Genomic DNA, 11,226 nt, shown 5'->3' on the forward strand with positions numbered 1-11,226 from the left:
CAAATTCAAATCAGAACAATTGGCAGGTGGTCAATGCCTTTTGTATCAGTCAGGTGACTTTCCATTAACAGCTATGTGGAACCAAGCCATGTAGGACACCGTCAGTGACTTCTGGCTTTCTAGTGACCACCACTGGCTTTCCATGACCTGTAGCATGCTGGGTTTGGTTGCAGCAGCCTCCCCACTTTTTACCTGGTGTTCAATGCAACTGTGACTGAAGTGCACTGGGTTCCTGCTAACCACGTTCCCAGTGCCAGTGTTCTCTCCCCCAAAAACAAGACCACTGGTAACTACTTGATCTCCAGTTGGCCAGGCCTTCAGCAATTCTGTAAGTCCGTAGGCATAGGTACTAAAGAGGGTCCCTAAGAGCTGCAGCATAACTTGTGCTGCTCAAAGGGACCAAGCGCCAACGTCATACAGACTGCGTGACAAGGTGCTCTAAAAGGTGAAAACAAGACAAGGCACACAGCTTGTGTGCCACGGCCCCTAAGGCTGCCTGTAATATTTGCAAGTCACCCCTACAGCAGAGTAGATATGACCCTGCTATGTAATTGTCGATTCTTAAACATAGTAAGTGATCAGGGAAGCAATTTTAAGTACATGTTCTGGACACTGGTCAATATGAGTTCCCCAGCTACATGATGGCTTCACTGAAACTAGAGATGTTTGGTATCAAACATCTAGTATTAATAAACCCTCACAGATTCCAGTGATGTGTTTATTAATTAATGCACCCAGAAGGCACCTTAGAGGTGCCCCCTGAAAACCTACCAACTGCTGGTGTGCTAACTGACTGGTTTTCACCAGCCTGTCACTGAAAGACAGGTTTCTGACCCAAAAGATAAGAACCTTTGCTCTTGGGCGGTCAGGAACAAAGCCTGTTCTGGCAGGGGTGTTATCTGGCAGGAGAGTTACACACCCCTCCCTACAGGATGACCTGCAAATCTGTATTCCAAGGTAGGAGGCTCTGGTATGCAGATCTGGCCCCCCAGATCAGGCCCATTTGACACCTGGACAGGCAGGAAAATTAGCTATGTAGGAAGCGTGCTGCACTGTCAGGCTGGACACACCTTTAGGGTAACCAGCTTGACGTGAACCCAAAATTAGGAATTCCACCATCTTGTGTGTGGTAGAATTAGGAATTCTGGGACAGGGTGATGCACATTCCCCCAAAGGAAGTGGTCATCTAAGGGGTGTAGTGACCCCAGGGGTAAGTAGCCAATTGGCAACTACCCCTCATTCCCCCTAACGCCCCTATATTGAGTATTTAGAGGATCCCCTGATAACAGGACTGCAAATTTCTAAGGACACAAAAGAAGGAGTCGACAAAGAGGACTGCTGACTCGAGAACCAAGGAGCACAATTGACTTGGTGCCAATGCTGCCAGCCTGCCTGCTGCACCCGACCCTCAAGGAGAACCAGATTCGTCCTGCCACTGTGCAGACTCCAAGAGACCTAGAGAGATGCCAGTGATTTGCCAATCGCCAGAAGAATCTCCCTTAGAGCAGAGAAGCTGCTTACCTGCATCTGCAGGCGCCGCTTGTAAAGTCAGGTACTCTGCCCTGTTGGCCAACGACAATTCATGAGATTAATGAGCCAGGAGAAGGTATGTGGAGCCCAGCCCCACCCCTTCACCTAAGTCCTGAGACACTGACTCCTCCCAGAGACTCCCTGCACCTGTACCTGGGGTACTGGACACTTTACAGCAACCAAGGCTTGTTGGTGGTCCCAGTTCGACTCCAACAGCACCAAAGCAGACCTACCAATGAGGGATGTTAGGATCCACAATGCCATTCAGGAGAGTGCCCCCGCCCTGTTTCCCCTCTTCAAAAGGTCACCAAGACCCAGAGCAAGTCCCTGACCACCGCGACCCGACGCCTCAAATCACCTCTGCACCCTTGCCCACAGTCCCAGTCTGAGGGAGTTGACAGTGCCCATGGGGTCCTGGAGCTGAGCCCATCCTTGAATTTGGCAAGACTGGACTTCCAGTCACCGCCTGCAGCCTTTTTCTGCAGGCCCCCTCCAAACGCAAGGAACCCCAGTACCGGACGCCGAAAGACACCACAGCATCCGAGCCCCACAGCCCAAAGAGAAGTGGACCAATGGTATCCTTACATGCCAGAAGACCCCATGGGTCAAGCCCCCCTGTGTATTCCCCCGGACTGGGCCCCCCAGTCCCAGCTTGCAGCAACTTCCCGACCGGATCATTCCTGTTGAAGCAAATGGGACACCCAATGCCGTAAAGCACCTCTGCACCCGGATGCCCCATAGCCTACTGAGGTGACCTGTTGGTGCGGCCTTGGACCTTGCCCCATACTCACTTTAAGTCCCGGAGAACAGTCTTGATGTCGCTGTTAAGTGCATGAATGCAGTACATGTTTTCTCCATAGGATAACATTACCGCTACAGAAATTGCACTGTCAACTTTTGAAAACTTAAAAAATCCATAACTCGAAAAATACTCACCAGATTCTAGTGATTTTAGTATGTAAATTTATGTAAGAGTATTTATTATTTTTATAACTGGTGTTGGATATTTTTAGTGAGAGTGAGTCTCGCTTACTGCCTATGTGTGTGCTTTACGTGCTTAGCTCTACCCTCTAATATGCCTAACTGCTCACACACGCTACCACAAAAGAGACCTTTTGGTGTGTCATTTGTGCCTCTGTAATTCCTTTGGGGGTTGACTGGACTCTTTGCACAGTGTAGCTTTTTTGGTCTGCTGCATAAAGAGCCAGCTTCCTACATGGACCTTTATGATTATTGACCTAAGCGGCCCAGTAGGCCAACTACATCACAACTCATGTTTCACAGCAGTTCTTCATCAACCATATTTCATTGTATCCAGATTGAAAAGCTATCAATTAACAGCTGCTAAATAAAACATCCCATATCTACTTATTAAGTATTTACTTAGCCTCCCTATAACATGCTTGTGAGTCTAGAGAGTGCTACCGAGCATGGTTATATCAAGGGGATGGTTGAAAAGGCAGTCGGTGTGGAAAGTCATTCTGTACCAAACACTTGGAATAGAGACTGTACAGGGGAACGAAGGTAAAGTAATTCAAGAGCCAAATATTCTGAGAAAAATGTTGGTCTTTCATTGCTTTCAGAAATATATGGTACCTATAACATTGCACAGATGCAGATGGAGACAGCTCCAAAGACAGGAGCCATGATGGTGCAGAGAGCTTCCACCAAAACATTTTTATTTTGATGAAAGCAGTGTGGGGCAGTCCTGGGAGGATGACCTTAGGCATCTGACCTCTTGTTCAATATGGAGAGGTGTTAGGTTGCAAAAATGTGCTGCACTTTGTAGCTTACACAAGATTGTAGTTGGTAGGCCCTGACAGACTCCATTGCAGTATTCTGTACAAGAGAGGGCCACTGCCATGACAAGAGTGATCTGATCCTTTGTTTGAAGGACTGAGAGTATCCCTTGGTTGTGACGATTGTGGAATGACATGTTTTTGGTCTCAGATGTACCTTAAGAGAAGGGAGCTAGTTCAGTATTGACGGTAACTTCTACATTCCTGAGGGGGTGAAGAAGTGCCCAGGGAGAGAGGCCAGAACAGCCTTCTCCAACAAGTAGCTTGGGAGCTACAGGTAGCTCTCCAGCTACCTGTAAGTAGGTCCCCTGTGTGCCTCCCAACCTACTAAATTAGAACCAAAATTGTGTTTTCAAGACAAAAATGTGTGTATGTTCAGAACTCATAAGCACATGTTTTGAGAAAAATAGCTTAATTTCCAAAATATATTTAACACTGATTTTTGAGAGGTAAATCATGTGGGGAGAATTATTACTATTATTACTTTGTAGAAGGACCCCTGCAGCTGTGGCCATTATGTATTACCCATGCAGAGGCATTTCAAGGCGACAAAGCCTTTTTTATCTTACTGCAGACAGCCTTGTTTGATGCTCCAAGGTGATCACTGCTAATAACCATGCATGTGGTGGGTACTAATGTAATCTTGCCTGATGTGGTCATTATTATAACACTAATAATAGTAGCTCACAATGATTTCCACTGAACATAAATAGTTCTTGTTACTCAAAAGGTGGCGACCCCTGGCCCTGAAAAAAGTAAGACACTTAGGTTTTTAAGGGTGTTCAGATGGGAAAGATCCATGGTATTGGTCTGGGGAGCTCACACCCGTCTTGAGTGTCACACATCGTCATCTTTAGATTTTCAACATTTTTGCCTTAGAAAACATGACATTCATGTTTGTGTACTGAAGGCGTCCTGTGACAGCGACAAGGAGAGCAACCTTGAGCGAGGCTCTGTGGTCTCGTGGAGCATAATAGGGCCACCTTTGTTTACCGAGCGGGACTACCATCAGCTCACCTGATTGTAAAGTTGGTAAAAGGAAAGGATTATAGTCACACAAACTCAAATAATTAACACCAAATCTTCTTTCCTGCCACACAGCACTTTCATTGACCACTGTTTTCATTTGTAGACTGCAGCAAATCACTTTCCTAATAGTTTCTGGTAGAGGTTTATAGAGTTGCAAAACCTCTTATTAGCTGCCAGGAAAGTTTCTTTTAGGAATGCTACAGGGGCCTCTGTCTCAGTTAGCAATGGCAGTACCTCAGTGGCTAAGAAATGGTAAGTACTGAAATCTATGAACAGCAACAGCAGATGCAACAGCATATGCTTTTTTATTGCACTTCTCTTTTATTTCAAGCCTGGTAGGCGAATGTGAATCCTTTTAAAAATAAAAGGTGAATTTCCACCAGGATTCACATTTGCTTTCTGCCAAATGAAACAAAAAATACCCACTCCTAGTTTTGGGGAGTGTTTTATTTCCTAACTCTAGCTGGTTGTTGTCTCCAGAACTTGTGTAAATATTGACATCATGTCGGTTTTTGTAGATTAAAAAGGCCCATTTTTAATGATTAATTTACCATAATTAATCAGTGCAATGGCCCTGAGGAAGCATGCTAGAATTAAGTAGACTCCAAAGAAATAACTGGGCACTGTTTAGGAGTATCTTGGATGTAAATGAAGACACTAAAATGTCAAAAAAACAAGAGTCAATAAGAAGCTGACGCCAGCCCAAAAGGCCCTCAAACAAAATGGAAAGCACTCAAAGGAGGAACAAATCAGGTGGTAGTCAGGTACTACAAAATATGAAGTATTGACATTGTCTCCTAATGCGAGTTGCTCCTCGGGAATACTGATGTAAGTCAGGTAAACATCCAATCTAAGTTTAATACAGTATAAGTGTCCATCATCAACTGCCCCCACATCCTAACAGCTTGCATCTCAGCTTTCTTCACGTTCAACATTCCAGAATGGAACCCAAGGCCTTCATATAATTCCACCCAATCAAACAAGACCACAACAAACCTCCCTTACTACCAAAACAATAGCATAACCCTCAATACTGTATAAAATGTTTGAAATATACAGAGGCTTGGTCCCAACCAATTGAACTATTGACACATTCAACACACACACATTAGGAAAAATGCAACTAAGTAGTTATCACTGTAACAAAATAAGATAATATTGTTATATCAATGACATTTCACAACACATCAAACAAAATCTTTAAACCAACCAGGTCTCTTTCATTGTCTTTTGATATGGTAATTCTCCACACCCTTTTATCTTCTCTCAGAGGAGGAAGTACCATTATGATTGCCCTTAAGATTTCTGGTTGGGGCATCAAGAGATCTAACCAATCTAGACATACTCCACACTTCTTCTGACTCCAACACCACCACCTTCCTCCTGACCTACGTGATCATAAAATGACCAATAAAGGTGGACTCTCCTTTCCTCACAAACCTGGGTTTTTTAACACATGCCATACCCCCCATGTTCCACACTCCTCTCTTCCCTCCATGCAATTTATCATCATGTCATTTGCACCTTTGCTGATGTTCCCACTCATTGGCACCCTTAAACTTCAAATAATCACAACCATCAGAAGAAAATTTAGTCCTAGCCAAACTGCCTCTCGACCCCTCAAATGGAGAAATCCCCGTTACACTGTTTGGAGTGGTTCTGTGAGCACACACTGTCTCCCTGAGTATATGTGAGTATATTGTATATGTGTGTCCTATGTACCTGAGTGTGCTCACCCACCAGGGCCCAGGACTGTACTGACTCAAAATGGCTGCACACCTGGTTACGTTTACGTGCACCGTGTCAATTGATGACGTTGCAGACCCAGAACTCTCAATGTGTGCACTCACCAAGTTCCAGGTGCGCAGGTGATTAACGGCTGATCTGTCAGCGTCTTTAGAGGGTTCTGTTTTTTTATCCTCTTTATCCTGAAAAATGAATTAAAAAACAATCAGGCATCAGAACTTAGCTCAGCACGTCATCAGATATCGCTAATGAAAATTTGTCACATCAGATCCAGTCTGCTTGAGTGTTGCGGTTGCAGAGTCTTTCAAGTGACTTTCGAGTGATGATGGACGATCCTGCCCCCAGCACAGGGCCCTTGTTCCCAAGTAATGCAAATCGTTCCTCAAGAATACTCATGTATGTCAGAAAAAGTTCAATGTAAGTTTAGTACAGCATTAGTGTCCATCATTAACTGCCCCCACATCCTAACAGTTTGCATCTCAGCTTTCTTCTCCATCAACATTCCAGAATGTAACCAAGGTCATCATACAATTCCCCACATTCAAACAAGACCACAAAATCTCCCACTGTGTGATTATTCCCTGCCCCCATATTCCCCTGTGGGCAAGCCTTCTTATATCCTCTCTGTTACTTTTTTCATGAAACAGACGCCAGTATCTGGCATCCTGTAATGTGCACTACAACTAAAACTGCTTGGATACTCAAATCCCCTAGGGCTTTGTGAATCCTGCATTAAACAAAAACTTTTCCCTTGTTCGATGGGATTTGTTTATTTTTCAAATGTATTATTCTCAAAGGATTGGGATTGATAAAGTACCTACACATGAACAATCAAGATACAGAAAAATCTTACTCAGATCAACTCTTCAAAGTCTACTCAACACCTCTTTGTAGGGCGAATTTCATAAAATGTATTGCACTGCTGCAGGGTTGTGCACTAAACCAAGCAAAGGCACACCTTTGAGTAAAGTTCTAGTCTCACGAGTGACTCTTACATTTCAAAAGTGCATGCAATTTTTTCACATGCCATTATTTCTTCTGATACATTATACACAGAAACAGTCACAATGCAAAGGTAATCCAATTCTGTAGAAGAAATGCTGTTTTATTGTGATTGAGGGCCTAGGCTTGATTTGGACTCTTTCTGGAGGGGAGTTGTGATTGTTCATCATTTTTTATCTGGATAATGTATATCCTGCCTTCCGTCACTGGATTGCCATTGAACAAGAATAATATTCTGAGTGATTAATTAACCGACATAAACTTGTGATAAACAAGTGAGGAACAGCCCTCTAGGGCTGTCTGCGATGTACAACAACTCTCTAAATTAATGTTTCTTATAATTGCACACCGCACCAAATAATTAGTGAATCAATAACTGCGATTTCCAATTTGTAAGTCACTATTTCGATGTAAAAAGCATTTGCAATCAGGAAATTAAGAAAATACAAAGCATTGCGCAAAAGACAATGGATTTGAAACAGGTGGTTACCAGGGGAAAGGTATAAAAGTGTACCAAAGTGCTTTGTAATACTTCACAATGGCTGCACTCTGTGCTGTAGAGATAAGGATGCAGATTCTGGGAGCTCAACAGAGGAGGTGGAGGAGAGAAAAGTTATTCAGTCAGAGGTTGACTTTGTTTGAATAAATAAAGGAGGAGGATTATGCCAGATACAAGTTTACAAAACAGGCTATTTTGAGTTCAGTTAATAAACTGAACCCTGTATTAAGCAGGCCTCCCCAACTCAGTATAGAAATACCTACATGTTAGAAATGAGGTCTCTAGTTGGCAGAGGTATTCACCTTTTTCCAGATAGGAACCACAATCCTAGTCAGGGTACGTCACACACAATTCAAATTATCCTGTGCCCACCCTCAGGTAGCTTGGCACTGAGCAGCCAGGCTTAACTTAGGAGGCAATGTGTAAAGTATTTGTGCAATAGGTCATACAATAACCCAGTGAAGACCCCACAAAACGACACCACACAGGTTTAGAAAAATACTATATTTATCTAGTTAAATGAAGGTCAAAACGATAAAGATTCAATAAGCACAAGTGGAGATATCACTTTTGCAAGATTAAGAGTCTTAAATCTTAGAACTCAACAGTTGTCTCTTGTTTGCACAAAGTACCTGGTTTGCGTCAAAATTATCATGCACGGAGCTCACACAGGAGGAGATGCGTGGAAAAATAAGGTGTGCATCGGATTTTCCGACGCGGCATAGACAATGAGTTGTTTCTTTCCACGCTGCAAGGGGCTTTGTGTCGATTTATGGAGCGCAGTCTTGGTTCCTCACTGAGATGCGGGAATCTTTTGACGCCCAGGGACGATGCGGGGAAATCCTGGGTGTGCGGGACAAAGTCAGAGGCGTTGCGTTGATCTGGTAGGCGATGCGTCGAATTTTCTGTCGCACAGCAGGCGCCGCATCAATTATTCACTCAGGAAGTCAGGCTGCGTCGCTCGGCTGTGCATCGATCCAGTAGGGCTATGCGTCAAATTTCCAGCCGCAATGCAGGCCCTGCGTGAATCTCCACTCGGAAAGTCAGCCTGCGTTGTTCCGGTTTGGCTGTGTGGTGATTTTCTTGTTGCAGGGCAGGCTGTGCGTCATTTCTAGCAGGCTGTGCATCGATTTTCGCAGCACAAGGAAGTTCATTGAAGAGATGAAGTCTTTTTGGACCTGAGACTTCAGAAAACAGGAGGCAAGCTCAATCCAAGCCTTTGGAGGGCACTTCACAGCAAAGTCAGAGCCCAGCAAAGCCAGAACCCAGCAAGGCAGCAGGGCAACAGCAAGGTAGTAGTCCTTTACAGCAAAGCAGTCCAGGTGAGTCTTTTGGCAGCCAGACAGTTCCTCTTGACAGGTTGCAGGTTCAGGTCCAGATGTGTCTGATTTGGTGGGGTCAGGGACTCAGTTTATATACCCAAAAATGCCTTTAAAGTGGGGTAGACTTTAAAGAGTGGTTTTGAAGTGCACAGGTTCCCCTTTCAGTACAGGTCTGTCTGCCAGGGCCTCAGTAGGGGGTTTGGCAGTCCATTATGTGAGGGCAGGGCACCAGCCTTTGAAATGTAAGTGTCAGGCTCACCACCCTAGCAGGCCAGGAACACCCATTCAGTAGGGAGATGAATGCAGGTGTGACTGAGTATCCTGTGTTTGTGGTTGCCTTGGTGAAATGCACAAGGAAGCTGTCAACTAGCCCAGCCCAAACGTTGATTGGAGACAGGCAATATACATATTCAGGTTTTGTGCCTTTTACACATGCAAGTTTCTGGTAGCTACCAACTCACTGTGGCTGTAGCATCTGGAATTTCTCTAATTGACAAGGATGCCCTCAGAAACATGATACGATCTGGGGCAAGTGGTGGGAATACCACAGGTTGGATGTGGAACCTTAATGTACGTATACTAATCGTGTGCTAACTGGAAAGACATGTGAAGCTAATTAACTGTGTTGCTACCTCTAAAAATCAATCAATAAAATTTGGTTATCAAAAAAACACTACTGGAACCCCCAGGTTGTATGCAGATTGTTCCCTCTGTGTAACCTAGAATTATGCACTTTTCATTCAACATGCCTATATTGTGGGTATGTATAAAATGAAAAATGTCAGTAAAGAACACCCTTAGAAATTGAAGAGTTAGCAGCTTGCAATCAGATTTTCTGATTGTGATTTTGTAAATTAGCAAAAAGTAGCAAATTAACTCAAAAGTTTAAATTACTCAAACATGCAGGTAGCATTGTGAATCAGGCCCTAGGTGTGTTAAAGGTAAATATAAAAGGGATTGGTTTACTTACAAGAAATGTAAACCATTACTAACCGGTAAATGTCTTTACCCAGCATAAGGCCTTCCTCATCCCAGTCATTACCTTAGTGAGGGTGCCCCGAACAGTCAGGCACGTAGCAGGCAGTGTTTCTTCAGTATCATTTATGAAACCCTATGAAGGCTTCTCCCTCCTGACCTCCTGTAAATAACAAGAATAATGGAGGTACAAGGGACAAAGGGGACCTTATTTGGGGTAATGAGGTTCACGGGTAATTAAGGGTTTCATTATTTCCTAACAAAACTGCCTCGCTCCAGTAAATACCTTAGGGAGGAAATCACAAGCAGCCAATGAAAATGTTTTGCATCGTTTATGTGCTGCTAATCATCTTAATTTCACACAATTATCTAATAGCTGTTCTGACCATCAAAATTAGGAGATCCTGAGCCCATTATATCAAGTCTGTTGTGAATGACAAATGTATGGTGCAATGCCCAAGTGCCCGGCCTACACATTTCTGGTATGGAGACCCCATCAACCCCTTCAATTTGTGCATGACTTTGTGCTGGGTCGACCTCACAAACTGACATATAAACCTGGAAAATAGCCTGATAAACCCAACAGCTCAATGTGGAAGTGGTGGCCTTCTATCCTTTATTCACCATTCCAAAAGAAACAAAAATTTAATTTTATTCCCTGAACTCTCTCATAGGTGGTAAGTACACTGGTAATGTTCTTCAAATATCAAAGAATGAAGGAATTTCTTGCTGGTCGTCCTCTTGAAAAACAGGAAGGCATATTTCTTGTTGTAATTGGAACTCTATGTTTATTTTAGGAATTAATGTAGGATCTTGCAGAAAATCACCTTATCTATAGAATTGTTAAATAAGGATGTGAAATAACTAGTGAACCTAACTCTCCCAACCGCCTAGCAGATGTGATTGCTATTAAAAAGACTGTTTTGGCTGATAACCAATTCATCTTCCTTTTTTCTAGAGGTTCAAATGGGTGTTTCTGTAGTTCTTGTAGGCCCCTTAACACCGTAGGCAAGTCCCACGTTGGTAGGGCTACTTAGGCTAACCAGCTTTCTCGAATCAAAGAAGTCACTAAAGGGGATATATTAGTTAAATCACCACTGGCCCCTCTGAAGGCTTTTATAGCCACCCATTGGGCTGATAAAGTTGACCTAGGTAGCTTTTTAGGAAACCTTCCCCAAGAAACATCACATTTCATGATTCACATGCACACAGGCCATTGTGGGCCTGTTCTAATGGATTAACTAACATGCAGTTATTTGTATACCAGCATATCTTTGAATTGTTCCACACTGCTTAGTGACAAGTTTGGTTGTGGTTTTCTCAC

Source organism: Pleurodeles waltl, chromosome 8 (genome assembly GCF_031143425.1).
Source record: "Pleurodeles waltl isolate 20211129_DDA chromosome 8, aPleWal1.hap1.20221129, whole genome shotgun sequence".
NCBI classification, from domain to species: domain Eukaryota; kingdom Metazoa; phylum Chordata; class Amphibia; order Caudata; family Salamandridae; genus Pleurodeles; species Pleurodeles waltl.